Source organism: Anabas testudineus, chromosome 18, assembly GCF_900324465.2.
Source record: "Anabas testudineus chromosome 18, fAnaTes1.2, whole genome shotgun sequence".
Lineage (NCBI taxonomy): Eukaryota > Metazoa > Chordata > Actinopteri > Anabantiformes > Anabantidae > Anabas > Anabas testudineus.
Genome location: NC_046627.1, coordinates 13992496 through 14019295, shown reverse-complemented (window position 1 = coordinate 14019295; position 26800 = coordinate 13992496). Strand labels below are relative to the sequence as shown.

Sequence of the window (26800 nt, the reverse complement as noted above, 5' to 3'; positions counted from 1 at the left end):
GTGCTACATGAAAGCTCAGTGGCCTCCAGGGTCCTGATGAGAGTGATGGACGTCTCTTCAGAAAACCAGAGAACCAGTCTACACAGAATGAGACAAACCAAGTTTCTGTTCCAGTCCAATACAGTACAGTTCTTATCTAACTGCAGATAACTCAGTCTTTATAGTGTAAGAGGATAAACTTGGTGATGTCCACACCAGCCTGCAGTCCTCTTCAACCTGACAGAAACTCCAACAGAGTTCTCAAACACAGCCCTCTGCAGCCTGACAGCGACCCTTGACCCCAGGACCGCACCACCATGTGAAACAGTCAGACTGCGCCCCCTGCTGTTCAAAACGTAAATCTACAGTAAAACTGTCACAGTCACGACTTCCTATTTAGTTTATTGATAGGATATCCACACATTTGTTCCACCTTGTTACATAAGTAAAGTTTTTATTCATTTAGTTTTTTTATTTATAAATCTTTTACTTTAAACTGAATAATGGTGTAAAGTGTTAATACAGTTATATTTGTGTAGAATTCTTTTATATATTGTTGTGCAGTAGTTGTCAACTACTGCAGCTGACTGACTGAATACTGGACTGTTTCTCTTCACCTCTCTTCATGAATTTGTTACCAATGAAAGAAAAATAATAAATGATGATCATTTATTATCATTGATAATCAGAAACATTAAAATGCGACAAACATTCAAAAAACAAGAAATCAGCAAGGGGAAAACTCTTTTTCACACCGCTGTTGGTAACATCCCTCTTCTCTTAACTGCATCCACATCTCTGTCACTTGTCTTTTATTCCCTCTCACTGCAGATAACTGGAAAGATACTTCATGAGGAAATGAATAAATTGATAATAAAACTGACTTTAACTTTGAAAGTGTAAAATGTGAGGAGAGAGGAACAGAGGGGTTTTTGGAGACATTCATAACTAATCGGTCGAGGCCCGGGTTAACAACAACTGCCACCGATGCTGTTAACCTACAGGGTGTCGGTGGAAATTTGACTACTGTTGGTCGAAGAAAGAGAGGAGGCAGAAGGGTCCGTGGTCAGAGAGAGAAGGGAAAAGGCAGGAGCATAGGTTTGAGAATAGGGACTGTTAACGTTGGCACAATGACAGGGAAAGGCAGAGAGCTGGCAGACATGATGGAGAGAAGGAAGGTAGATGTTCTGTGTGTGCAGGAGACAAGGTGGAAGGGCAGCAAGGCACGTAGTATTGGAAGAGGATACAAACACTCACATGCAAAGCTTCCCTCACCCCTCTCTCAAACCACTTGTCTTCTCTGTCCAATATGTGAACGTCACTGTCCTCTATCGAGTGTCCTTTGTCCTTAACATGAAGGTACGCAGCTGATTCATGTCCTGAGGTGTTACTCCTCCTGTGTAGCAGCTGTTTGGTTCATGTACAGCTCAGAGCGTTCTTCACTGCACTGGACCTTGAACTATATTTTGCTCATCTTGTGTTTTGGAGTCTGGTCTTTGGGATGGACGAGTTTCTGTCTAAGTGTGTTAGTGGGTTTGAAGTAGACAGGTATGTTGTGTTTTCTGAAAATCCTTTTCAGCTTCTCTGAAACCCCAGCCATGTAAGGTATGACCAGGTTATTGCGTTGGACCTGGGACTCTGACTGTTCCCTTGTTCTTTTTCTGGGACAGGATGCTGACTTGTTGAAGGCCCACTTGGGGTATCCACAGGTCTTGAGAGCTGTCTTCAGATGCCTGTCTTCCTTCTTTTGGGTTTCTGTGGAGGTTCGGATGTTTTATGCGCTATGGTTCAAATTAAAACAGACAAAAGTCAATAAATAATGACAGCAGTTAGACATTCTGATTGAGATGAAAGTTAGTAACATAACACGGTATTTTGTATTTAAAACATGTTCTGGATGATGAAGATGTGAACTAACCAGAGACACATGAGATCAGGTTGATGAGCAGCAGGATCCTGAAGATCATCTTCTCCCTGTGAGAGGAGACAGAGGTGAAGAGTCACAAACATCAGATCAAAGTTACAGGTAGAAGAACAAAACTCTACAGTGTGGTCAGTCTATCAGTCTAATATACAGGACTATCTGAATCTAGACAGGTGAAGCACCGCTATTAGTTAAATAACTAATAATCTTTACTTTTTTGTACCTTTTGTACTTTGATTTGTAAAATAAACTGAACTAAACTTCAATTTTTAATGAAAAGCACAGTGTTGATATTTGAACTGAAGTTTCAGTACAAATGTTTTGATTCAATAGAAATTCAGGTATCATGAGGCTGTTTGTCACATCTACAACCCAGAAGATATTAATTCAACTCTACGTCACTATTTAATATTAGGTTTTAATGGCTCTAGACCAAATGATTTGTAAAATGTTGATTGCATGAACTTTATTGTCCTAATAGACATCAGCATAACAAAAATAGACCAATATGTTGCAGAGATTTTTGATGCTTGTATATTTGTACACTGAGTACATACTCTAAATACATTTATACATACATACCATACATATACAAAATATAATTAGATAAATTGATCTTCTCACACTGAAGGAAAAATCTTCCACCCATATCTCCCCTGAGTGACTTTAGACACTTTCAGTTTTACACCTCCGTACATTTATAACCTTAGTATCTTATGGAACATTGGTTTTGTGTGACAAAGCCTGTAGGGTTAAGGTGCGACAGAGCAAACCAGAAACCTGGTTTCAGACTGTTTTAAATTTAATTTAGTTGTCAGACTGAACATGTGCGGATCTCCTACATTTCCCTCAAAAAAAAATAAATAAAATAAAATAAAATAAATTAACCACACAGGATAGGACACTTCTGGAAAACCACTTTCTAAAATGTCTCACTACAAATAAAAAGAGACATCACACTGGGACTTTTGTGTGTTTGACTTGTTTGTCAGACTCACTCATGTAAAATGTGTTTGGACTCAGAAAAGTATAGTTCTGATAAACAAGAGGTTTGTAGTTAAACATGTGCTTGTACTGTGGAGTTATACCTCCTATTTCTTTTCTTTAATTTGTATCTTCATGTAAGCATATGCTCTAGTTAATCATACTACTTGTACTGTTAAATTAGTAATTTGGGAAAAACCCACACTTTTTCTTCAAAGGAAGCCCTGTGAGCTGGTATCACACACAAAATGTCTCTCTACAGCATCTAGCAGCCGAAGGACATAAAGTCTGCCTCTCCAAACCATAATAATCCAAATCTCAATTCACTAATCTGTCAGAGCAGATTATTATTTACAGCTAAATGTTGATAATTAAATATAAAAATAGAAATAAACAGTGTGTGATATGAGCTCCTGTAAAAACTGAAATTTGTTAGTTTAAATGAAAGTAACCGCTTTTTAACGAATGGAACAATAAACTGTATAATGTGGTGATTGGTGATCTTTAGAGAAGTCAGTAAGTGCATATTGTATCTTTTAGACAGAGCTGCTCTTTATACTAAACTAACTGTTTTATACTTGATATATGAACATGAGGGAGGAAGATTCCTAGTTTCTTCAGTTTTAGGTGGTGAGAAGGATTTTTTTAAATAATAAACCTAATAAAAAAAAATTGACTCTTTATTGAGAAAAAAATTGATTGTTTGTTGGTTCTTTGAGTTTTTATCACTGTAAATTTAAACGCTTTGTATTTTCAGGCTGTTGAATTCTGATAAATTCACCAGTAACGTTGAGTCGACACCGACCAAACCTTCCACTTTGATCTGTTTTCACTTCACACAGGTACAGTCCTGAGTCATTAGTCCTGAGTCTGGACAGTTGGAGTCTGATTCGTCCTTCTCTGAGGACGTCTTTGTCAAACTGGACTCTTCCTGAAAACTGTTGATCTTGAGACTCTGAGACCTCAACACCTTCATGGAGATGAAACAGAATAGGGTTAATGTGCAACAGAGCAAACAAGGAACCTGGTTTCGGACTGTATTGAATTTACTTTTCTGGGAAATCGTGTCTCTGCAGCAGGATCCTGAAGATCATCTGCTCCCTCTCTTAGATTAGATTAGATGAAACTATTTCTTAGGACCTACATGTTAGAAACATGAGTGTCACTGTTCCACCTACAGCCACTTCCTAAAGCCCTCGTTTGGACCACCTGCACTCTTCACTCTCCTGGACTTTGATTATGAGTTGTTTCACATGTGTGTCCCCATTTTTTTAAAAGCTTCTCTCAGTCATCATTCTTGTTGCTAGTTTTTCACACACGTCCTCCTGCTTTGTTTATACATGGTTGTTTGTATGTGGACCACTCTGACTCACCACTTTGTCCTGGACCTTCCCCTTAGTTTGTGAGTTTGTCTGCCGTTTGCACTGCTTTTCAGTTTTTACTTTGTAATTCTGATCAATGTGAATTTTGTCAGCTTTCGTGCATTTTTGCTGGTACTTTGTGTTGTTTGTCAGTGTGTTGATTTGTAGTTTGCCTGCGTCAGAGCTGCACTTTCTGTTACTTTGTATTTCGGGTTTGCAAGTACGTGTTTTGTTTGTCATCTTAGTTCTCTGGTTGTGTTGGCACTTTGTTTATTCAGGTTTTGTTACTTCCTTTTTTCATCGAATCTGTATTTTTGTCCTGTACACTTTTTTTACCTACCTCGTTGGTTCACTGTGTCCTCTGTTGAAAATAAATCTTTTATTTGTTATACTGGCTTCCTGAATGTTAGTTCCTCACAATGAGAGATGGAACAACTACTCATACCGGTGTTGTCCATGAGAAATAAGCGTACATACAACATCTTAATGTGGGTCGTTCCTCTGTTTTCTGATGTGATGAATGAGCAGTAGACCTTATTGAAAATACACAGTTATATTTACAGTTAAACATGGTAAATGGAAGCTTCAAACTTACTGTTTTGACTTCTGGCTCTTACAGCAGACTGAGCTGCCAGAAATCTGCCAGAGCACAAGAAAAGTTGTTCACAGCTAAAGTGACTTCCTGTTAAAAAAGCGACTTCTTGTTCTTTAACATACAAACTGAACAGTATTGTTAAGTTGTGAGGGACAAAAACAGTAAAGTTTCCAGTTCAACACAGACTTTGAGCTCTGTTACTTTAATATTATGTTATAATGATGTTTCTCAGGTGACCTGCAGGCAGCATGTGTCACTGTGAACAAAAGCTGATAATAATGTTGTTGTTCTGTAAAAAATAGGAATTAATGTTTGTTAACATGTTATTATTAAGTTGACTGAGAATATTTACTGTTGACAAAAGTTATTTATGATGCAGGTAAAACCTTTGAATTCCCCACTAACACTGACTAAATATGATGTCAGGATGCTGTGCTGTCTGCAGGACGTCTGTCAGCTCAGATACAAGTTGATGGTGTAATTTTACTTCTTTTACATCTGTTGAATAGAAGTCAGACAGTTAATAAGACAAATAATTATCTGAAGAATCTTTATTTATCTTAAAAGAGAGAATTCACGTTTACTCAGTTACTCCGCTTTCATAGCACTTTACCTGTCACGTCATTCCCCCACCTGTTGCTGGGCAGAATGCTGCAGTGCTATTATCAGTTACGATGTTTTATTTCATGAGGGTGTGAAATCAAGACACAAAGATAAAACTGATATTCTAAGAAGGCGCGAACAGTGTACTAACTCTGATCACATTGTCTTAAACTCATCACAAGTTCACTTCTCTTTCTTCACTTTCTTCTATTTCACAAAGATATAAGTTTAAAAATACAAAGGTTCTTTTACATTTTCCCCACATTTGATTAGATTTTATTCACATATGAAAAGAAACGTTTATCTGAAGGGGATGAAAATGTTTTCTTGTCTTCATAGACTAAGGTAGCAGGACAAAACATCTGGGTGAGATCAACAGGAAGTGAAACCATCTGTGGATGAAAACTGAAATTACCGGGATGTCTTGAAAGCCACATCCTCTGAAGGATTACAAAGTTATATTGGGTCAGAAACACCAGTGCGTGCAGCACGTGTTTGTGATTCTTAAAAACAAACACAGGAGCCAGTGTAAATATTTGCAGATTTCCCAGCAGTTCACTTTCAGGTCTCTGTTTATGGAACAAGTTCAGTAAGAAGGATGTGAGTTAGTAACTTATCCTGATCAGAGCAAACAGCAAAGCCAACTTCATTTTTACCTGTAGTGGGGTCAGGTGATGCAGAGCCATCCACGAAAAGGACCAGATCTGGATTAGGTAGACGCCAGGTCTTGGTGTGCAGACCTGTTGGACTGCAGAAACATAGTCATGTTCTTCTCTGTCCTCTTCTGTTGGATAAAGAGTGAAGAAGAACAGTTCATCTCTCTGCAGAGATGTTAGCTACATCAAGTAGGACAGTAGAATATGTAAGTCAGAGTGCTGTAGAGGGCCTTTTTTTATCTAAAAGTAAAAGAGAAACTGCATGAGGGACCAAACCAGAGTGGGATTTTCCCTGTAGCAGAGACAAGATTTCCTAGAAATGTGAATTCAGATTTACAGTACTGTAGTTTATATAAAGACTTTATATCCTTCAGATAAATCTGAATTCACATTCCTGGAAAACAAGTCAAATGCACATAAGTCCCAGTGTGACGTCTCTTTTTATTTGTAGTGAGACATTTTGTAAAGAGGTTTTCCAGAAGTGTCCTATCCTGTATCTAAGACATCTAGAATCTGTGTTTTTTAATTAATTAATTTATTGTTTGAGGGAAATGTAGAAGATCTGCAAATGCTCAGTCTGACTTCTGACACCAGGAACTGACTGAAATTAGAAAACAGTCTCAAACCACTTTTGCAGTTACCTCCGCTGCGCCTTAACCCTATAGTCTATTTCACACAAAACCATACGTCCTGTAAGACCCAAAGCCTATACAGTGGCAATAAAAACTTTGTGAACTTTTTGGAATTTCATGGTTTTCTGCATTAATTGGTCATAAAATGTGCTCCGATCTTCATCTAACTCACATCAATAGAAAAACACAGTCTTCTTAAAATAATAGTACGCAAACATATGTTTTCATGTTTGTATTGAACATAAGATGTAAACATTCACAGTGCAGGGTGGAAAAAGTATGTGAACCTTAATAACTGGTTGACTCTTCTTTGGCAGAAATAACCTCAACCAAACATTTCCTGTAGTTGCAGATCAGACCTGCACAACGATCTGGAGTAATTTTGGACCACTCCTTACCACAAAACTGTTTCAGTGTAGTAATTTTCTTGGGATGTCTGGTGTAAATACTCTCTTAAGGTCATGCTACAGCATTTCAATCGGGTTGAGGTCAGGACTCTGACTGGGCCACTCCAGAAGGCGTATTTTGTTCTGTTGAAGCTATTCTTTTGTTGAATTACTTGTATGCTTTGGATCATTGTCCTATTGCATCACCCATCCTCTGCGGAGCTTCAGTTGGCCGACAGATGGTCTTACGTTTTCCTGCAAAATGTCTTGATAAACTCTGGAATTCATTTTTCCATCAGTGACAACAATCTCTCCAGGCCCTGAGGCAGCAAAGCAGCCCCAAACCATGATGCTCCCTCTGCCATGTTTTACAGTGGGGATGAGGTTTGGATGTTGGTGTGCTATACCTTTTTTTCTCCACACATAGTGTTGTGTGTTTTTTCCAAACAACTAGATTTTGGTTTCATCTGTCCACAGAATATTTTGCCAGTAGTGCTGTGGAACATCCAGGTGCTCTTTTGCAAACTTCAAATGTGCTGCAATATATTTTTTGGACAGCAATGGCTTCCTCCGTGGTGTCCTCTCCTGTACTTCAATCTTGTTTGATGTTTTCCTTATTCTAGATGTGTCAACAAAAATGTTAGCATGTGCCAGAGATTTCTGTAAGTCTTTAGCTGACACTCTAGGATGCTTCTTTACCTCATTCAGCATTCTGCGCTGTGCTCTTGCAGTCATCTTTACAGGACGGCCATGCCTAGGGAGACTAGCAACAGTGCTGAACTTTCTCCATTTGTAGATAGTCTGTCTTACCGTGGACACATGAACATCAAGGCTTTTAGAGATACTTTTGTAACCCTTTTCAGCTTCATGCAAGTCAACAACTCTTGATCGTAGGTCTTCTGAGAGCTCTTTTCTGCGAGGCATGGTTCACATCAGGCAGTGCTTCTTCAAACCAGTAAATCCAAAACTGGTGTGTGTTTTTAAAGGGCAGAACAGCTTTCAGCAACACAGTTAATATCATCACACTGATTGGACTCAAGGTTGACTCACTCCTTGCTCCAATTAGCTCTTAGGCTAGAGGTTCACCCTGCACTGTGAATGTTTACATGTTATGTTCAATAAAAACATGAAAACATATAATGTTTGTGTAGTATTATTTTAAGCAGACTGTGTTTTTCTATTGTTGTGAATTAGATGAAGATTGGAGCACATTTTATGACCAATTCATGCAAAATTCCACGTAATCCCAAAGGGTGCACATACTTTTTCTTGCCACTGTAAGTTGGTAAATAACAGCAGGTTTCAGCAATGAACTGAGTGAATAGGATATCAGACAGACATGTAAACCTAGAAGTGTCCAAAGGCACTTAGGGAGATCAATTTATCTTATCTTCTTTGTATATGTATGTTATGTATGTATGTATGTGTAATAATAATAATAATAATAATAATAATAATAATAATAATAATAATAATAATAATAATAATAATAATAATAGGTTTTCTCCGAAAGGTTTTCCAATTGTCTCTGTAGCCCACGTTGTTTGCGGGACACCACACCAGCCAGTGGTTAAATGACGTCATGCGGCTAAACATGTCGTCACTGGTCAGATTGGGAAGAGGTCCAGAGAAAACTACGGAGTCCGACATCGTTTTAGCAAAGTTACATCGATTCAACATTAATTTTAGTGATTGGCGAAATCGGACGTCATTAACTTCTGTGTGAATAATAATAATGATAATAATATTATTATTAATCGGCTAAACAAAACGTCATTAACTCCAGGAGATTACGCCAATCGGAAGTCACTAAAATTAACGTTGAATCGTTGTAACTTTGCTAAAACGATGTCGGACTCCGTAGTTTTCTCTGGACCTCTTCCCAATCTGACCAGTGACGACATGTTTATGCTACAGAGACAAAACGTTTTGGAGAAAACCTGGGCTGATTAGAAGAGACGGCATCCATCCCACTTTAGATGGTTCGTCTCACCTCTCTAGGAATATGACAGAGTTTATTAGACGACCTGAACCCTGACATGTCAGAGTGGAGCCCAGGACGCAGAGACGCAGTCTTACACACCTCTCTGCAGCTTCCTTACAGCCGTCACCCCCCAAAAACTACCATAACCTTATAGAGACAGTGTCTGCTCCCCGAGTACCTAAATTATTTATATCTAAACAACACAAGAGGAGTGATTCATAAAAACCTAATAAAAATAAAGACGACTCCTCTCTTAGAACAAAATAACAAGAAAACAATCAAATGTGGACTGTTAAATATCAGATCTCTTTCGTTTAAATCCCTGTTAGTAAATGATTTGATAATTGACCATCAAATAGACTTATTCTGTCTTACTGAAACCTGGCTGCAGCAGGATGAATATGTCTCTCTGAATGAGTCGACCCCCTCAAGTCATGTTAATTATCATGTTCCTAGAAACACAGGTCGGGTGGAGGAGTAGCAGCAATCTTCCACTCAAGTTTGTTAATCAACCCCAGAGCTAAACATAGTTTGAATTCATTTGAGAGCCTCACTCTTAGCCTCTCTGATCCAAACTGGAAAAATCAGAAACCCGTCCTGTTTGTTATTGTGTACCGTCCTCCTGTCCCTTACTCTGAGTTTTTAACTGAATTCTCAGAGTTTCTATCTGATTTAGTTCTTAGTGCAGATAAAGTCATTATAGTGGGTGACTTTAATATCCATGTAGATGTTGATGATAACTGCCTCAACACTGCATTTAATTCACTATTAGACTCTAAATGTAAATAAACCCACTCACTGTTTTAACCACACCCTTGATCTTATTCTGACATACGGTGTGGAAGTTGATCAGTTAATAGTTTTTCCCCAAAACCCTCTTTTATCTGACCATTTTTTAATAACATTTGAATTTACAATACCAAACTTTACTAAACCTACAGATAAGATTCTCTACAGTAGATGTTTATGTGAAAATGCTGTTGACAAATTTAAGGAACTGATTCCATCTTTTATTTCAGAGCCATGTACCAACACAGAGGAAGGCAGTTATTTCAATGTTATTCCAGCACAAGTGGACTATCTTGTTAATAGTACTGGTGCTTCACTTGGAACAATACTTGATACTGTTGCTCCTCTGAAAAAGAAACTAGTGAGTCAGAGGAAGTTAGTTCCATGGTACAATTCACAAATCCGTAGCTTAAAGCAGACATCACGTAAGCTGGAAAGGAGCTGGCGTTCCACCAATTTAGATGAATATTGCCTGGAAAGATAGTTTAATAATATATAAAAAAGCCCTGCGTAAAGCTAGAACCTCATATTACTCCTCATTAAAAGAGGCAAATAAGAACAACCCCAGATTTCTTTTCAGCACTGTAGCCAGGCTGACAAAGAGTCATAGCTCGGTTGACCCTAGTATTCCCTCAAGTCTAAGGAGCAATGATTTTATTATTTCTTTACAAATAAAATCATAACTATTAGATAAAAAATGTATCAGATCCTCCCTGCATACGGTATGGACTGTACAACAACTTTAGATTCATCTGCAAGACCACGCTCGTACTTAGACTGATTCCTCCCTGTAGATCATTCTGAATTCAATTCAGTAAATCATTCCTCTAAACCAGGGGTCTCAAACTCGCGGCCCGCGGGTCAATTGTGGTCCGCGAGTTTTATATTGTGACAGCCTCAGAGTGAACAACTCTTTTAATTTTTAATAGAAACAACACACAGTGACAACAGGTCTCAGCTCCCCATTCAGTCACCCCGGAAGCACTCAATCTCCCGCCTGTTTCTCCTGGGTCCCCTCTCCCCTCCCCGGAAGTACACCTGACATCACACAACTACACACACTACAAAATAAAAGAACCAATTAAGAGAACCACATAACAGCAGCAACAAACACAACAAGAACAATGTGCCCCACCTCTGGGTCACTACAATATGTAATACAGTGTTGGTGCGGACCTGAACGAACCAACCAATCACGGTGGGGTATATGGGTCTCGGGGGCAGGACATCGACCGGGTTTAATCCAATCAGAGAAACATTTCTCGATGAGTGACAGTGTGAGGATCAGAGTTGAAGCTGCTTCCTGGTTGTTGATGTGAGAGTGAAACATCACAGATCAGATGTTGGTGTTGATGAGTCTTTGTAGAAAACAGCTGGTATGAGTGATGGGATCAAAGTGCAGTAGATAATGTCTGACAGGAGTTAGAAGAGGAAATGGATTCTGTTGTGTTCTTCACTCATCACCTACCTGACACCTGCTGACTCACTGCTGCTTCTCACCTGCAGGTGATGCAGCTGGAAACATCTGGGATGAAGGACACAAGGATGAAGGAAAGAAGGATGGAGGAAACAAGACAGTAAGACTAGTAGCTGGTTTGTCAGTTGCTGCTCTGCTTCTCTGTGTTTTTGGTTTTTCCATCTTTAAAAAATGTCAGAGTCTGATTTTGTACCAAACTCCTTCTGAAAAAGCAGGTGAACAACAGCAGATGTAAAATGTCTCGGGTCGATCTAATTTCTTAAAACTCAGTTGATCGGTCCTCGATCTCCACTCACTCCAGAAGTTGTCCTGCTCCTCCATCTTGAAGGACGTCTCATGTCTCCAAAAACCCCTCGGTTCTTCTCTCCTCAAACTTAAAGTCAGTTTTATTATCAGTTCATTTCCACATACACTATCTTTCCATGTGTCTATAGTGGGAGGGAATAAGAGACAAGTGATGGAGACGTGGATTCAGTTAGTTAGTTAGAATTGGGATGTTACCAACAACTAGTCTTCACAATATGCTTTTATACGTCTTGTATTAACTATATTTATGTCTTAACATATTTCCTTTTTAAAAAAAAGTTTTTGTTTCATTGTTCATAAATATTGTTTATTCAAAGGTGAAACATCCCAAAAGTTTCTGTTCAGTAACAACTGGACTCTAAATTCTTGAAGACATTTCACCTTCATCCATCAGTTCTGAAAACTCATTTTTAATAAAACTGTCTGTGCTTCTTACAGACAGCATTTATCTGTAGCAGCCAGTTTTTGTTAAATAAATTTGTATATCGGTCTAAGTGTGACTTTTTAAAAAGACTGTTCACAGTAAATCTGCAGCAGAAGTCATTTGAGGAGCAAATGACTGAGTCATGAATAACAAACAGGTTTTTTTGTGCATATTGAGTTTAGCAAAAGCTTCATCACTCAGGAAATGAGTTTACTCAGTGACACATGATCTACTGTTGTAGACAAACAAGCTGATACACATCTTAAGAAAACAAATAATAACACTGTCCACCAAGTCATTAATTAATCTCCAATTAATACTGATATCTGCTGTAGTAACTATTTATAGAACTGACTTTCAAATGAGCACCTCCATATTTAAGATATCTGTGCACAGCGTTTCACCAATGATTGACTTCCCTACTAAAGAAAAGGTGGTGTTATTGTTCAACTTCACCCTCTGCACATTTCCAGGAATCATTGTTAATAAGCTTCTTTTGCTCAGTCAACACTTTTTCCAGCTGTGATGTTTTTCATGGCGACTTTCTTATTCTTATAGAAAAGAGGAAAAAAGAACAGTGTGAACTAAAGTTATATGGAGCTGTATTAGAACAGGTTGATTCATTTCGTTTTTTGGGAATGAACTCTGATTTCAGGCTAACATGGAGAGAACATATTACTTATGTAGTAAACAGCTGTAAGAAAGTACTGAATGTGATGAGGTGTCTTGTAGGAATGTGCAAATGTTCTGTCAATCGGATACATCTATAAAACTCCCAAATTGTGGGAGTATTGTTTATAGTTCAGCAGCTAAAACCAGATTAAAGCTCTTGATGTTGTTTAATCCAGAGCACTGAGACTATGCACCGCTGCAACTAAGACATCCCCTGTGTGCTGTGCAGGTGGAAATAGGGGAAATGTCACTGTGTATAAGGAGAAAGCAGCTCATGGTTAATTACTGGTTAAGTTTAAAAGGGTATATGGGGGATCACTCCACAAAAGACCTTTTGGAGGATTGTTCGGAAAGAAGAGGCAGGAATAAGGAGAGTTTTGGATGAGTGGGAGATGAAGCAGCAAGAGAGATGGACGTCCTGATGGTCTGTGATTCCACTATGGAGGTTGGAGAGTCCAGTTGTAGATTTGGAAGTATTGAGGATTAAATAGGAAAGGGAAAGTGGGGATCTAATGATCGAGTTCTATGAGCATGTGGAACAGCGATACCCTGGGTTCATCCATGTCTATACAGATGGATCTCATATTTATCTCATATCCAGAGCCAAAACTAGAAGCTCTCCTGTCTAATGCAGCAGCTCTGCCATGAATTCTACTTTTATAAGGTAAGAATTGAAGTTGAAACTGTCTGAAAGGTGATATTATGGTCATATTAAGACGTGTTTCTAATGTTTTGGACCTATTATTCATTTAAAATAGCTGGTGAAAGCATTAGAAACATATTTTAATACAACTGTGAGGTAAAATACACACAACTACTTCTTCTAAATACTAAATATTAAAGTAAGTATCATCCTTTGAATATTTCTAATTGTACTGTGACGTGAGGTCCAAACTAAGGTTTCCAACTAGTCCCTCTCAAAGTAAATGTGCTGTTGTTTTCCACCTAACCTAACTTATCCTCAGGCCATGATACATTTCTAACACTGAAGCACAGTTCACAATTTGTCTTAATGTCAGTTTTAGTCCAACTGACCACTATCTAAGAAGACAGTCAGTGAACTACTGCCCTCTACTGACACAGCTGATTTCTTTCACATTATACATAATTACAACTATGAGTCACTTTACTAAAAGAGAAAAAACAGATCTCCATGTAAAATACAACAGAACTTATGGTTGAAGCTGTTTTCATAGATTTTAAAGTCTGGATTGATTATATTATCATTCAACAACCTTCTCTGTCAACCCCTGGACCAACACTTCTACTACGTCACTTCATTCCTAGTGCAGTAAATCCTCATTTTACTGCTCTTCCTGCATTGATCACTAGAGGGCAGTAAGACAGTTCATCAGTTCATAACAACACTGCTCTGGGACCAACAGCAGCAGCAGCTCTACTGGTCAAACTCTGTGTAGCTTTGAGGAGGAAAAAATAACTAAATGTTCCCAGTTCTCGACTTTCTGCCTCTTTAAAGCTCATTTTAACTGTGTTTGTGTTTACATGAACCATCATTACACTCTGAACACACACTGAGTTCATTTATCATGTGAAGATAATATCTGCAGTGTTTTTCTTTTAAAGCTCCCGGTGATGTTTCACACTCTTCTAGAGCTCTGTGAACATCGTCTATATTTGTCTACTTACTGAGAACTGATCTAATAATTTAACATGTCATCTATCCTCATATAATATTTCTAATAACTAAGAAGTAACAGCACGTCACCTTCCATCTTCAGTCATTTGAGTCTGTACAGGAGCTATGTTCTGTAAAAATGAGCTGTTTGTAAGAGTCCAAAGTCCGTCCCACCTCCCTGCTGTGGATCAGCTGAATGTCAGTGATGGGTTTGTTCAGGGACCGCATGAGTCTTCATACAGATGTTACTACATTTATTTTTACCAGAAGAGAGAAGCTGCTTTGAAATCCTTCAATGTCGACAGTATCATCATCATAAATACATTAAACTGTTGACGAGAAGTCTCTGAAGTAATTTCTCTCTGTGAGAGTCAGACTTTTTAATCATATAAAAAGATTTTATTAATTTAATGTAAATTTAGTGTGTTAATAAAAACTGTTGTTGACGACTTTGCACCGTGACACAACCTCACTTTTGTTTTCTGTGTTTAACTAGAAATATAATCACAAATCTTTTCTACAAAGCTTAAATTGAGGTGATATAAGGAAAAAACAACAACCTGTTACTTCACTGTTCACTCCTCCTCCTCCTGTTGTCTTTAACTTGATCACATATTCAGAGCTCTGTTTTAACAACCTGCTTCCTCATTCAGTAAAACTGAGACATGCTTTAGTTTATTTCACGTCTAGAGGGGTTAATGAGACTCTTCCACTCCACTGACAGACAAACTGTGCTCTCCAGACTAGTTTCACACTTTCAGAAACTTTAATTACAGGTGAAGATACTTTATTTATAAAACCACAACAAGTATTAAATCTGTTAAAACATGTTGTTGTATCTTATTAAACAACAGTTTCATTACAGATCAATACATATTCAGTCTTTAATTCATATAATTACCTATCTAACTAAAACTGACTTCTCTGGGCTACACCTCGTCAACACTCGATGAAGATCATGACAGGACCGTTTACGGTCTTCATCACAGAGGTGAAGTCAGATAAAGTGAACTGTGCTCATTTAAACTCACACTGAGAATAATATGAACTGAATTTAAAACATAAAAAAATATATTTTATTTACAATTAAGTTTAAAATTTAAATTGAGTTCTGTGAAGTTTAAATCAGATGAAGGAGGAACAGTCTTTGATCCTGAACTGTTGATGAGCGTCATCCAGACACAACAACTGAATAACATGTATTTTATAGTGTTATATACAGTTCTTTATGTATAAAGAAGAACTCAACAACTTTTTCAGTATGCTGCAGACGTCATAGATTATTGTATTATTATAATGATTTAAATATTAATATTATATTAGAAATATATGGACTAGTATAAACATAAAACCATTCAGACTCGTTGAACAGTTTGATCAACAGGAGAGCAGGAGCGTGTAAATGAAAACAATCAAACCAGCTGACCTCGCTGTTAAACTCTCTGTATTTACTGAGATAGAAACGTTGTCTCTCTCTTCTTTCTTTCTCAGACACTTTCGATTATCGACAGTCAGTAGAGCTGCTGTCAGTAACAGTCCTAGTCCCAGTCCAGTGTAGAGGTAGATCCTCTGTGGACCCTCTGCTGGTGGACTCACAGTTGGTCTCTGAGGTTTGTGCTGATCAGCAGCTGCTGTAAAGAACACATCATATCATCATCTGTCAGAGCAGATTATTATTTACAGCTAAATGTTGAGAATTAAATATAAAAATAGAAATAAACAGTGTTTGATACGATGTCCTGTAAAAACTGAAATTTGTCCTGTTGGTTTTTCTCCAGTTTAAATGAAAGTAACCTCTTTTTAATGAATGGAACAATAAACTGTATAATGTGGTGATTGGTGATCTTTAGAGAAGTCAGTAAGTGGATATTGTATCTTTTAGACAGAGCTGGTCTTTATACTAAACTAACTGTTTTATACTTGATATACAGACATGAGGGAGGAAGATTTCTAGTTTCTTCAGTTTAAGGTGGTGAGAAGGATTTTTTAATTATAAACCTAATAAAATAAATTAGATTTGTGCTGATTACAAACTCTTTATTGAGAAAAAAATCTGAATGTTTGTTGGTGCTTTAAGTTTTTTTTATCACTGTAAATTTAAAATATTTGTATTTTCAGGCTGATGTTGAATTTTAATAAACTCACCAGTGACGTTGAGTCGACATCGACCTGAGTTCAGACCATAATTTGTTTTCACTTCACACAGGTACAGTCCTGAGTCATTAGTCCTAAGTCTGGACAGTTGGAGTCTGATTCGTCCTTCTCTGAGGACGTCTTTGTCAAACTGGACTCTTCCTGAAAACTGTTGATCCTGAGACTCTGAGACCTCAACACCTTCATGGAGATGAAACAGGACTAAGTGACTGTGGTCAGTAAACATGTCACAGAAGATGTTCACTGAGTTAGAGGATGTGTGAGGTCTGATAGTGAACGTCCACTCCAGTGTGATGTTGTGGTTCTCCTCTGCCTGATAGGAGGTCTGTGTCACATTCACTACAAATGTTCCTGTTGAGGAGACACAGACACAAAGTGACAACTTGAGTTATTGAACTATTAATAATTGTTGAGTTGCTGGAGAATAAAGTGAAGATGTGAACTAACCAGAGACACATGAGATCAGGTTGATGAGCAGCAGGATCCTGAAGATCATCTTCTCCCTCTCTTAGATTAGATTAAACTATTCCTTAGGACCCACACTTTAGAAACATGAGTGTCACTGTTCCTGCCTCATCCCTTTTCTGTAATTCACCTTCTCACTTCCACATACAGCCACTTCCTAAAGCCCTCATTTGGACCACCTGCACTCTTCACTCTCCTGGACTTTGATTATGAGTTGTTGTGTCCCCATTTTTTTTAAAAGCTTCCCTCAGTCATCATTCTTGTTGCTAGTTTCTCACGCACACATCCTTCTGCTTTGTTTGTACGTGGACCACACTGACTCACCACTTTGTCTCATTCTGGACTTTCCCCTTAGTTTGTTTCCCCCTACTTTGTGAGTTTGTCTGCCGTTTGCACTGCTTCTCAGTTGTTACTTCATAATTCTGGTCAATGTGAATTCTGTTGGCATTCGTGCATTTTTGTTGGTACTTTGTGTTGTTTGTCAGTGTGTTGATTTGTAGTTTGCCTGTGTCAGAGCTTCACTTTCTGTTACTTTGTATTTCAGGTTTGCAAGTTTGTATTTTGTTTGTCACCTTAGTTCTCTGGTTGTGTTGCCACTTTGTTTGTTCAGGCTTTCTTATTTCGTTTTTTCATCAAATCTGTATTTTTGTACTGTACACTTTATTTCCCAACCTAGATGGTTCATCGTGTCCTCTGTTGTAAATAACACTTATACCGTTTTTTCTGTTTGATTCCTCTCAATGAGAGATGGAACAACAACTCATACTGCTGTTTTCTATTAGAAAGAAGTGTACATACAACATCTTAAAGTGGGTCGTTCCTCTGTTTTCTGATGTGGTGAATGAGCAGTAGACCTTACTGAGAATATATATTATTTTATATAAATAAATGTTATATTTACAGTCAAACATGGTAAATGTTTGGTAAACTTCCCACTGGAAGCTTCAAACTTACTGTTTTGACTTCTGGCTCTTACAGCAGACTGAGCTGCCAGAAATCTGCCAGAGCACAAGAAAAGTTGTTCACAGCTAAAGTGACTTCCTGTTAAAAAAGCGACTTCTTGTTCTTTAACATACAAACTGAACAGTATTGTTAAGTTGTGAGGGACAAAAACAGTAAAGTTTCCAGTTCAACACAGACTTTGGGCTCTGTTACTTTAATATTATGTTATAATGATGTTTCTCAGGTGACCTGCAGGCAGCATGTGTCACTGTGAACAAAAGCTGATAATAATGTTGTTGTTCTGTAAAAAATAGGAATTAATGTTTGTTAACATGTTATTATTAAGTTGACTGAGAATATTTACTGTTGACAAAAGTTATTTATGATGCAGGTAAAACCTTTGAATTCCCCACTAACACTGACTAAATATGATGTCAGGATGCTGTGCTGTCTGCAGGACGTCTGTCAGCTCAGATACAAGTTGATGGTGTCATTTTACTTCTTTTACATCTGTTGAACAGAAGTCAGACAGTTAATAAGACAAGTGATTATCTGAAGAATCTTTATTTATCTTGTCAGAGAGAAGTTTAATGAACAGAACTCAGTGCAGCTCTAAAGCATTTACTCAGTTTTAGATCTTTTACAGCTTTCATAGCACTTTATCTGTCATCACCCTTCTTGTTGCTGAGAAAACACTGTGGTGCTATTATCAGTTACAATGTTTTACTTTCATAAAAGGTGTTAAAGCGACACACAAAGATATAAATGACATTTTACGTAAACGCCAACACTGTACTAGCTCTTTGACCACATTGTCTCAAACCCATCACTTCTTATCTTTCACAACATCACAAGAACATATTTCACCAAGACCTAAGTATAAAAATACAAATGTTGTTTTACGTTTTCCCCATTTGATTAGATTTTATTCACATATATAAACGAGACATTCTGAGACATCAACCCTTTTCCTCTGTAGTTTAAAATATGGCATCATTAATAATTGAACTGGAATTGGAAACCAAATAGAGACGTGCTGTTTTTGTGAGGTGAAAGCAACTCTCACTTGTTGAAAAAAAATTATTCTGTAGACAAGGCTGGTGATTGGATCTATCCATGGTCCATCATTAAATGTGAATTGGTGTTATTTTCACAACGGCGTCTGTGAGGGGAATGGAAAGGTTTGCATGTCTTTTCTTTTAAAGACTGTGGTCATGGTATGACAACTTTGTGAAATGAAGTGAAACGTCCTCCACTTCCTCTGCAGCATTTCTAAGTCAGAAACACCAGTGTGTGCAGCACAGTGACAAACTGCATCATAAGATGGTAAAATAACACCAAGTGTGTGATTCTTAAAATCAAACACAGGAGCCAGTGTGAATATCAGCAGATTTCTCAGCAGTTCACTTTCAGGACTCTGTTTGTGATGAGTTCAGTAAGAAGGATGTGAGTTACTAACTTTTCATAAACAGCAAAGCCAACTACATTTTGACCTGTAGTGAGGTCAGGTGATGTAGAACCATCCACAAAAAGGACCAGATCTGGATTAGGTAGACGTCAGGTCTTGGTGTGCAGACCTGTTGGACTGCAGAAACATAGTCATGTTCTTCTCTGTCCTCTTCTGTTGGATAAAGAGTGAAGAAGAACAGTTCATCTCTCTGCAGAGATGTTAGCTACATCAAGTAGGACAGTAGAATATGTAAGTCAGAGTGATGTAGAGAGACTTTACTGATCTAAGAGTAAAAGAGAAACTGCATGAGGGACCAAACCAGAGTGGGGTTTAGTCTGCAGCAGAGACAATATGTTCCAGAAATGTGAATTCGCTGTGTTTTAGGTAGAACACATAAGTGTTTTCCAGCTGTGTATTCAGATTCTGACATTCTGTGGTGTGTATGTGTGATTTGTACATGAAGATACATGTTAAAGAAAAGAAATAGGAGGTATAACTCCACAGTACAAGCACGTGTTAAACTACAAACTTCTTGTTTGTCAGAACTACACTTTTCTGAGTCCAAACACATTTTACATGAGTGTGTCTGACAAACAAGTCAAACACACATAAGTCCCAGTGTGACGTCTCTTTTTATTTGTAGTGAGACATTTTAGAAAGAGGTTTTTCAGAAGTGTCCTATCCTGTATCTACCTGCTGCATCATTGATGAGTCCTGAAACACAGATTTATCAGCTGCCAGCAGAAACCTGGATTTTCTGTTTCTATCATATGGATTTGAACAGTTTGTTTTATATTGTTGATCAAACTGTTTCCTCAGATCATGAGTCTGAGCAGAAATCTGTTTTCTTTTTAAAGAGTTAATGAATGAAAGGTAAGAAACAATCGGTAAAGCTGCTGCTGTCAGTCCCAGTCCACAGTAAAGACAGATCCACCCTCGATATACTATGTTGTTTAGTTCAGTTTCTCTCTGAGGTTCAGACCAATCTCTCACTGCTGTAAAGAGACAAACACATCTGTGTCAGTCAAGAGGAGAAATAAACATTTCTCTAAAGAAGAAACTAAATTAAACAGTTTCTTCTTAGGTTTTTAACAAGCTGCTGATTTGTTAATAAAGTTTCACTGAATCAACTCACCAGTGACGTTGAGTCGACATCTGTCAGAGCTCCAACCTTGATCTGTTTTCACTTCACACAGGTACAGTCCTGAGTCATTAGTCCTGAGTCTGGACAGTTGGAGTCTGATTCGTCCTTCTCTGAGGACGTCTTTGTCAAACTGGACTCTTCCTGAAAACTGTTGATCCTGAGACTCTGAGACCTCAACACCTTCATGGAGATGAAACAGGACTAAGTGACTGTGGTCAGTAAACAGAGAACAGAGGATGTTCACTGAGTTAGAGGATGTGTGAGGTCTGATAGTGAACGTCCACTCCAGTGTGATGTTGTGGTTCTCCTCTGCCTGATAGGAGGTCTGTGTCTCATTCACTACAAATGTTCCTGTTGAGGAGACACAGACACAAAGTGACAACTTGAATTATTAAACTATTAATAATTGTTGAGTTGCTGGAGAATAAAGTGAAGATGTGAACTAACCAGAGACACATGAGATCAGGTTGATGAGCAGCAGGATCCTGAAGATCATCTTCTCCCTGTGAGAGGAGACAGAGGTGAAGAGTCACAAACATCAGATCAAAGAGAAATGGAATCAGACAGATCAGAGGAAAAGAAGAAAAACAGAGAGGAAACTGAATCAAAACCACATCGACTCCTGGTTGTTTGGTTTTTGATTGAACACTTTACATTAGAACATCTTCATCTACTCTGTTGATTCAGTATTAATTAGTGGAATCAGCGCCCTCTGCTGGAAAACACTAAAAACTGTTGATGGTGTACTTGTACTGTGAAGAATACTTCATGTTTCCTTTTCTTAGTGTTTGACTTTATGGACAAACTCCACAAACAAACACCTCAGGTCAAAATATGAATAAAAACATTACCTGTCCTCCCTCATCATTTTAAATATGAACAGTTTCCGTTCATCTGGTCTGAGCTTCTATAAGTTATTTTCCAATGACCAACTCAGATTGAAGCATCAGCAGCTATGAAAGATAAATACGTATTTATTGTGAAGACAACTAGACCATAACTGAAAACTGGTTTACACCAGGAAAAAGACTCCAGGATGTGAGGTGTATGTATGTAATCAGCCAGCTATGTTCTGTTGTTATGTTCTGGACCTCCTCCCAGTCTCCGTCCACCCACCTCTGAACTTCCTGTGGTTTTTTCTGTGCTTTTTCTCTTTTTTTCCTCCTGTTCACTTTTTACATTCACATGTAGTTATTTAAGGTTTTTATCCAAAACGACTTAGAAATGAGGTAGAAAGCAAAAATGGTTCCTATGCAACCTGTGAGGTAGAGGTGACCTCTGTGAATGGACTTGCCTTGAACTAGAACGCCAGGACTTAGTGTCATGTTATATTCGTGTGTTGTGTAAGAAACTGAAAGTTAGCGAAACTTCAGCTTCCCTGAGGCCAAATATGAATCATCACATAGCTGTGTTCTCTCTGTAACTACTAATCATCGTTGCCGCAGTCTCTACTATCTAACTTGATCTAAGTGCTGCATTGTTTCTATTTTTACTATGTAGGAACTTTCTTCAGGATAAACATGGTGGTGTCTCTTATCAAATGTCTCTAATAATGTTTCTGTACTTTTCCAAATGAGACAAATTCTTCATGGAAATTAGTAAATTGTCTAAATAGATCATCAGCACTGTAAATGAAATAAATGTCAAACTTTGTGATACAGTTGTATGAAAACAGTTGAACTCATATCTGTTCCTGACTTTTAAAACCATTCAGTGTTGTTAAAAAACAGCTGATTAAAGATGTTCGCTCTAATAGATCATCTGTTGGTGAAGAATAAATTCACTCTAAGTTAAATAGAATCAAAGATCTGTCAGTTCCTGCATTGTTACATATGTCTGTATGTAAAGAGCTCACATCTAACAATCTGGGCGGCTGTTTAGTGTAGTGCAGGGGTGTCAAACTCAATTTACCTGGGGGCCGCAGGAAGCAGATTCTGGGTGAGGCTGGGCCGCATCAGGTTTTCCACAAGAAAAGCTTTGTAAAAAAATAATCTTAAATATAAATAAATACAATACTAATAATAACAATGAAAATAATAATAATTAGATTCCTCTAGTCAGAGACTATTTGTGGTTTCTTCAGTCTTCTATATCTGCTGTATTCAGATTCAAATGTCTGTATTAACAGTTCTTTAACCTTTAATCTTCTTCTGAACATGAATTGAACATTGAAGAACATCAGCTGTTCTTCTTCTCTTGTCTATTCTTTGCTGCTACAGACCTGGCAGCTCTTCATCTCCTATAGTGAAGCCACATTGGTCTTGAGGGAGGAAGCAACTGAGACCCTCAGTATGGTTTAAAGATGATCATCAGTAAGTCTGGACCTGTACTTGAACTTATTGAAGTTCAGCTCAGGGAAGTTGGGGGTCAATTCTCTCAAAAACTGCGAATAGCGCGATGCAAATAAAAAACAGTGACAAACAAATAACGGTGCGACCCTATAATTGGTCCGGGTTACCGGGGACTGTATTTGCTGATGGACAGGTGTCGCTATGTGACTGCAGACTACATTAGGCTGCATTGAGTTCCTTACTTTTCTTTTAACCCGCCGCGAACGCATCACTTTGACTTATAATGTCCCGCTGGGCAGAAACTTAAAAAAACTTTTTTTTTGAAGTGTTATGAACGCAGCGCGCTGGGACGAATGTCCGCGTGAGCTTCATAGAAACGAGGCCCCTAGCCAGGATGAAAACTCTCCATGGCAACGCTGCTGTCAGTCATCGAGAAATGTTTCTCTGATTGGATTAAGCCCGGCCGATGTCCCGCCCCCAAGAACCATATACTCCACCGTGATTGGTTGGTTCGTTCAGCTCCGCACCAACACTGTTAAACAAACATCAAACTCCACTAACATTAAACTTTCATATAAAGGCGGGGGCCACAAAATATCGTCACGCGGGCCGCAATTGGCCCGCGGGCCGCGAGTTTGAGACCCCTGATGTAGAAACTTGAGGAGACAAACTAAACTGTCTTGAACAGTCTGATAGTAAGGGGGTCCTCCACACAGAGTCCTGTTGGTCCTGATGGATCTGATCAGATGTCAGTCTCCTCTCTCTCTTCTCTCTCCTCTCTCTCTCTATCTCTCTCTCTCTCTCTCTCTCTCTCTCTCTCGTCCTGTTTGTTTCTCTCAGTTCATGAAGACAGTGAGAGATGAAGAGTTCAGAGGTCAGACTGTGTGTGCAGAGAAAAGCAGCTTCATGGACCATCAGGGTCAAAGGATTCAGGGACAGAGAGACATCTGATCTCTGAGGGCCACTGTCTTCTCTGTAGATTTAGTGAAGACTGAGATCAGAGTTGAAACAGACAAACAGCAGAGCTGCTGCTGCTGTCAGCCCCAAAGCAGCATGAAGGCCGATTCTCCCCCGATTCTCTGGTTGTGGACTCGTTGTTCTCTGAGGTTTGACCTGATCAACAGCTGCTGTAAAGGACATTGGACAAAATAATGAGTGTTTGTCTTCTGTCTTTAGAATTCATGAAATGTGTTCAACAAGTCCTCACCTGGAAAACTTTAGACTTCAAATCTGGTTGGTTTGAGTTTGAATCATGAGATTCCTCATGTTCATGTTTGAAACATGTGTAACAACATATGTTCTAGTTAGAAATGGAAATCTTAGAAACTCTAGTTCTCAGTAGATCAGTCTGTAGAACATGATCCTGAAGAACCAACAGTTTCACTGAATCTACTCACCAGTGACACTGAGTCGACATCTGTCAGAGCCGAAACCATCAATAGTTCCAACTTCACACCGGTACAGTCCTGAGTCATTAGTCCTGAGTCTGGACAGTTGGAGTCTGATTCGTCCTTCTCTGAGGACGTCTTTGTCAAACTGGACTCTTCCTGAAAACTGTTGATCCTGAGACTCTGAGACCTCAACACCTTCATGGAGATGAAACAGGACTAAGTGACTGTGGTCAGTAAACATGTCACAGAAGATGTTCACTGAGTTAGAGGATGTGTGAGGTCTGATAGTGAACGTCCACTCCAGTGTGATGTTGTGGTTCTCCTCTGCCTGATAGGAGGTCTGTGTCACATTCACTACAAATGTTCCTGTTGAGGAGACACAGACACAAAGTGACAACTTGAATTATTGAACTATTAATAATTGTTGAGTTGCTGGAGAATAAAGTGAAGATGTGAACTAACCAGAGACACATGAGATCAGGTTGATGAGCAGCAGGATCCTGAAGATCATCTTCTCCCTGTGAGAGGAGACAGAGGTGAAGAAGAAATTACAGAAGAACCAGAGAAAAACTTTAGTGAATCAACAGCTGTCAAATCTGTTTAAACACTATTTCAGATAATGACAGTGTTTAGATTTTTCTACAGCTCAGTATGAGTCTGACATTCATTTACTTTACTACTGAAAACTGTTATTTGTTAACTTTTTAATTTACTTTAATTACTTATAATTATTTGTAACTAATAACATTAAATGTTCTGTAAGATAAAACACACACAACACCTTCTGTCATCAGTGATGTTAGTATAATCTTCACCCTTGTGTCTCTTATACTGAACAAGATTTCACTTCACTTCCAGTTTAGTCTGAGAGCCTCTCAATGTTGAGGTTTTTTTATAAGGAAGTTCAAAGTGTCTCCTCTGCAAATAAACATCATAATCAGAGTCACTATTATTTATACAGAGCAGCAAAATGAACTACTAACAAAATAAAGGTACATTAACAGTATTTATTGTAGTAGTTAATACAAAAACAATCTTCTATAAACTATATTCTATTCTATCACATACTTCATCTGTAGTTCATACTGGATATTTGTATGAGCGTGATACTTCACAAACCACACGTGACCACAGATCAGCTTTTAATCTACTGTATCCTGTAGAAGAGTGAAGTCCAAGCTCTCACACCCCTCTTCACGTCTCTTCCTCACTCTCTGTTGCTCTGAATCTTTGACTCTAACTACTTAAAGTCTTTCACCTTCTTTACCTCTGCTCTCTGTAACCTCACTGTTCCACTTGGTTTTCTCTCTCATTCACATGTTTTCTGTTTTGCTGCTGTTAACCTTCATTCCTCGTCTTTCCAGATCACACCTCCACCTCTCTAGATTTTCCTCCACCTGCTCTCACCACAGATCACATGTCATCTGTGAACATGATGTTTAAACACTTTAACCTACAAAACAAAAACAATAAAACAATCTGTGCTGATTATTTTCTTTTATCAAAATAAGGAAGTCAGGATTAAAGCTACAATGAGCACGTTTTGCAGTTCACAGCTTTTTAAAGAGGGTTTAAAACAGGATCCATCAACTCTCAGCTCCTGTTCAGTGTTTATCTGGGATCAGTTCTTGGTCTTCAGAGCAGCAACAGCAGAGAATCCAGTCTCACAAAGAGAAGTTAGGTACAAAAGGAAGAAGAGTCCTCAGAGTACGGCCAAAATAAAAAGCATGTTTCCTAGTTGTTTCTGGAGTTACAAGCTCCGCCCCCACCCTGCTACAGCTCTCATACATGTCCTGCATTAGCATAACATACCTCTCTTGTCGCTTTTTAACAAATCTTTATTGAAGTTTCAGGGACAATACAAATGTTTACATTTAAACATAAAAAAAAGTGCAAAGAACACAACAATACACCATAGCAGCGATAAATATAACAATATCATCAATAATATTAACAAGGATCAAAGTAACAGCAAAAACAGCAACAACAATAAAAACAGGGTTAAAGGTGCAGAGTAAACAGTCAAATGTCCAATAAGAACCAGGGCAGCTGTTATTCTTTATCTAGAGTTCTTCTTCTTCTTATTTCACGGAGGACTTGTTTGCAGACCGTGTTACTGTCTATTACAGTTTGATTTATGACCATTATGCATCTTGTTTTCCACAGTTTCATTGTAACTATTGAAATTATGAGTTGGAACATCTCCACCTGTTTGGTCGACATGTTTTCCCTCAGTAGTCCGTACATGATGGAGCCGTAGTTGACATCAAAGTCCAAACCCAGACCCCTCAGGGACGTCCACACTTCCTGAGCTCTGTAACAGTCCATCAGGAGGTGTTGCTGTGTCTCATCTTCCTTACAGTAGATCATGGGACATTGTTTAGTTGTTACATAACAGCTCCATGAAACTACTGCTCTAACAGGAAGTCTACCCACACTTATCAGCCAGCAAACATCTCTCATGCTCTGACAGATGTTTGGTTTTCAAGGCTTGGAGAACTTCCTTTCTCTGTGCTTCTTGTACATGTTTATAATTAATTAAAACTCCATATTTA

At 38.3% G+C, this 26800-nt stretch overlaps 1 protein-coding gene and 2 long non-coding RNA genes across 9 annotated transcripts in view; 1 reads left to right on the top strand and 2 right to left on the bottom strand.

The window, feature by feature from the left end:
- Positions 1-20609, bottom strand: part of LOC113157652 (hyaluronan and proteoglycan link protein 4-like) — a 106121-nt gene extending 85512 nt beyond the window's left edge. The window contains exons 1-2 of one of the 7 annotated variants that reach the window (XR_004463457.1): positions 20555-20607; positions 15880-16036 (exon numbers count right to left, since the gene is read on the bottom strand). The gene's annotated coding sequence lies outside the window, so the exon portion shown is untranslated. Of the gene's footprint in view, positions 1-15879; positions 16040-16553; positions 16688-20255; positions 20415-20554 lie in introns of those variants that run through there. The other 6 variants (XR_004463449.1, XR_004463450.1, XR_004463456.1 and 3 more) reach the window with 6 other exon arrangements.
- On the top strand, positions 19408-20191 carry LOC117153048. Its single transcript, XR_004463467.1, has 2 exons — positions 19408-19530; positions 19561-20191. It is a non-coding gene; the product is annotated as an uncharacterized LOC117153048 (long non-coding RNA).
- A 419-nt stretch (positions 20610-21028) lies between the features above and the next one.
- LOC117153043 lies at positions 21029-24237 on the bottom strand. Its single transcript, XR_004463461.1, has 3 exons — positions 22785-24237; positions 22475-22538; positions 21029-21066 (listed from the first exon to the last, which is right to left on the bottom strand). It is a non-coding gene; the product is annotated as an uncharacterized LOC117153043 (long non-coding RNA).
- Positions 24238-26800: the final 2563 nt, after the last annotated feature.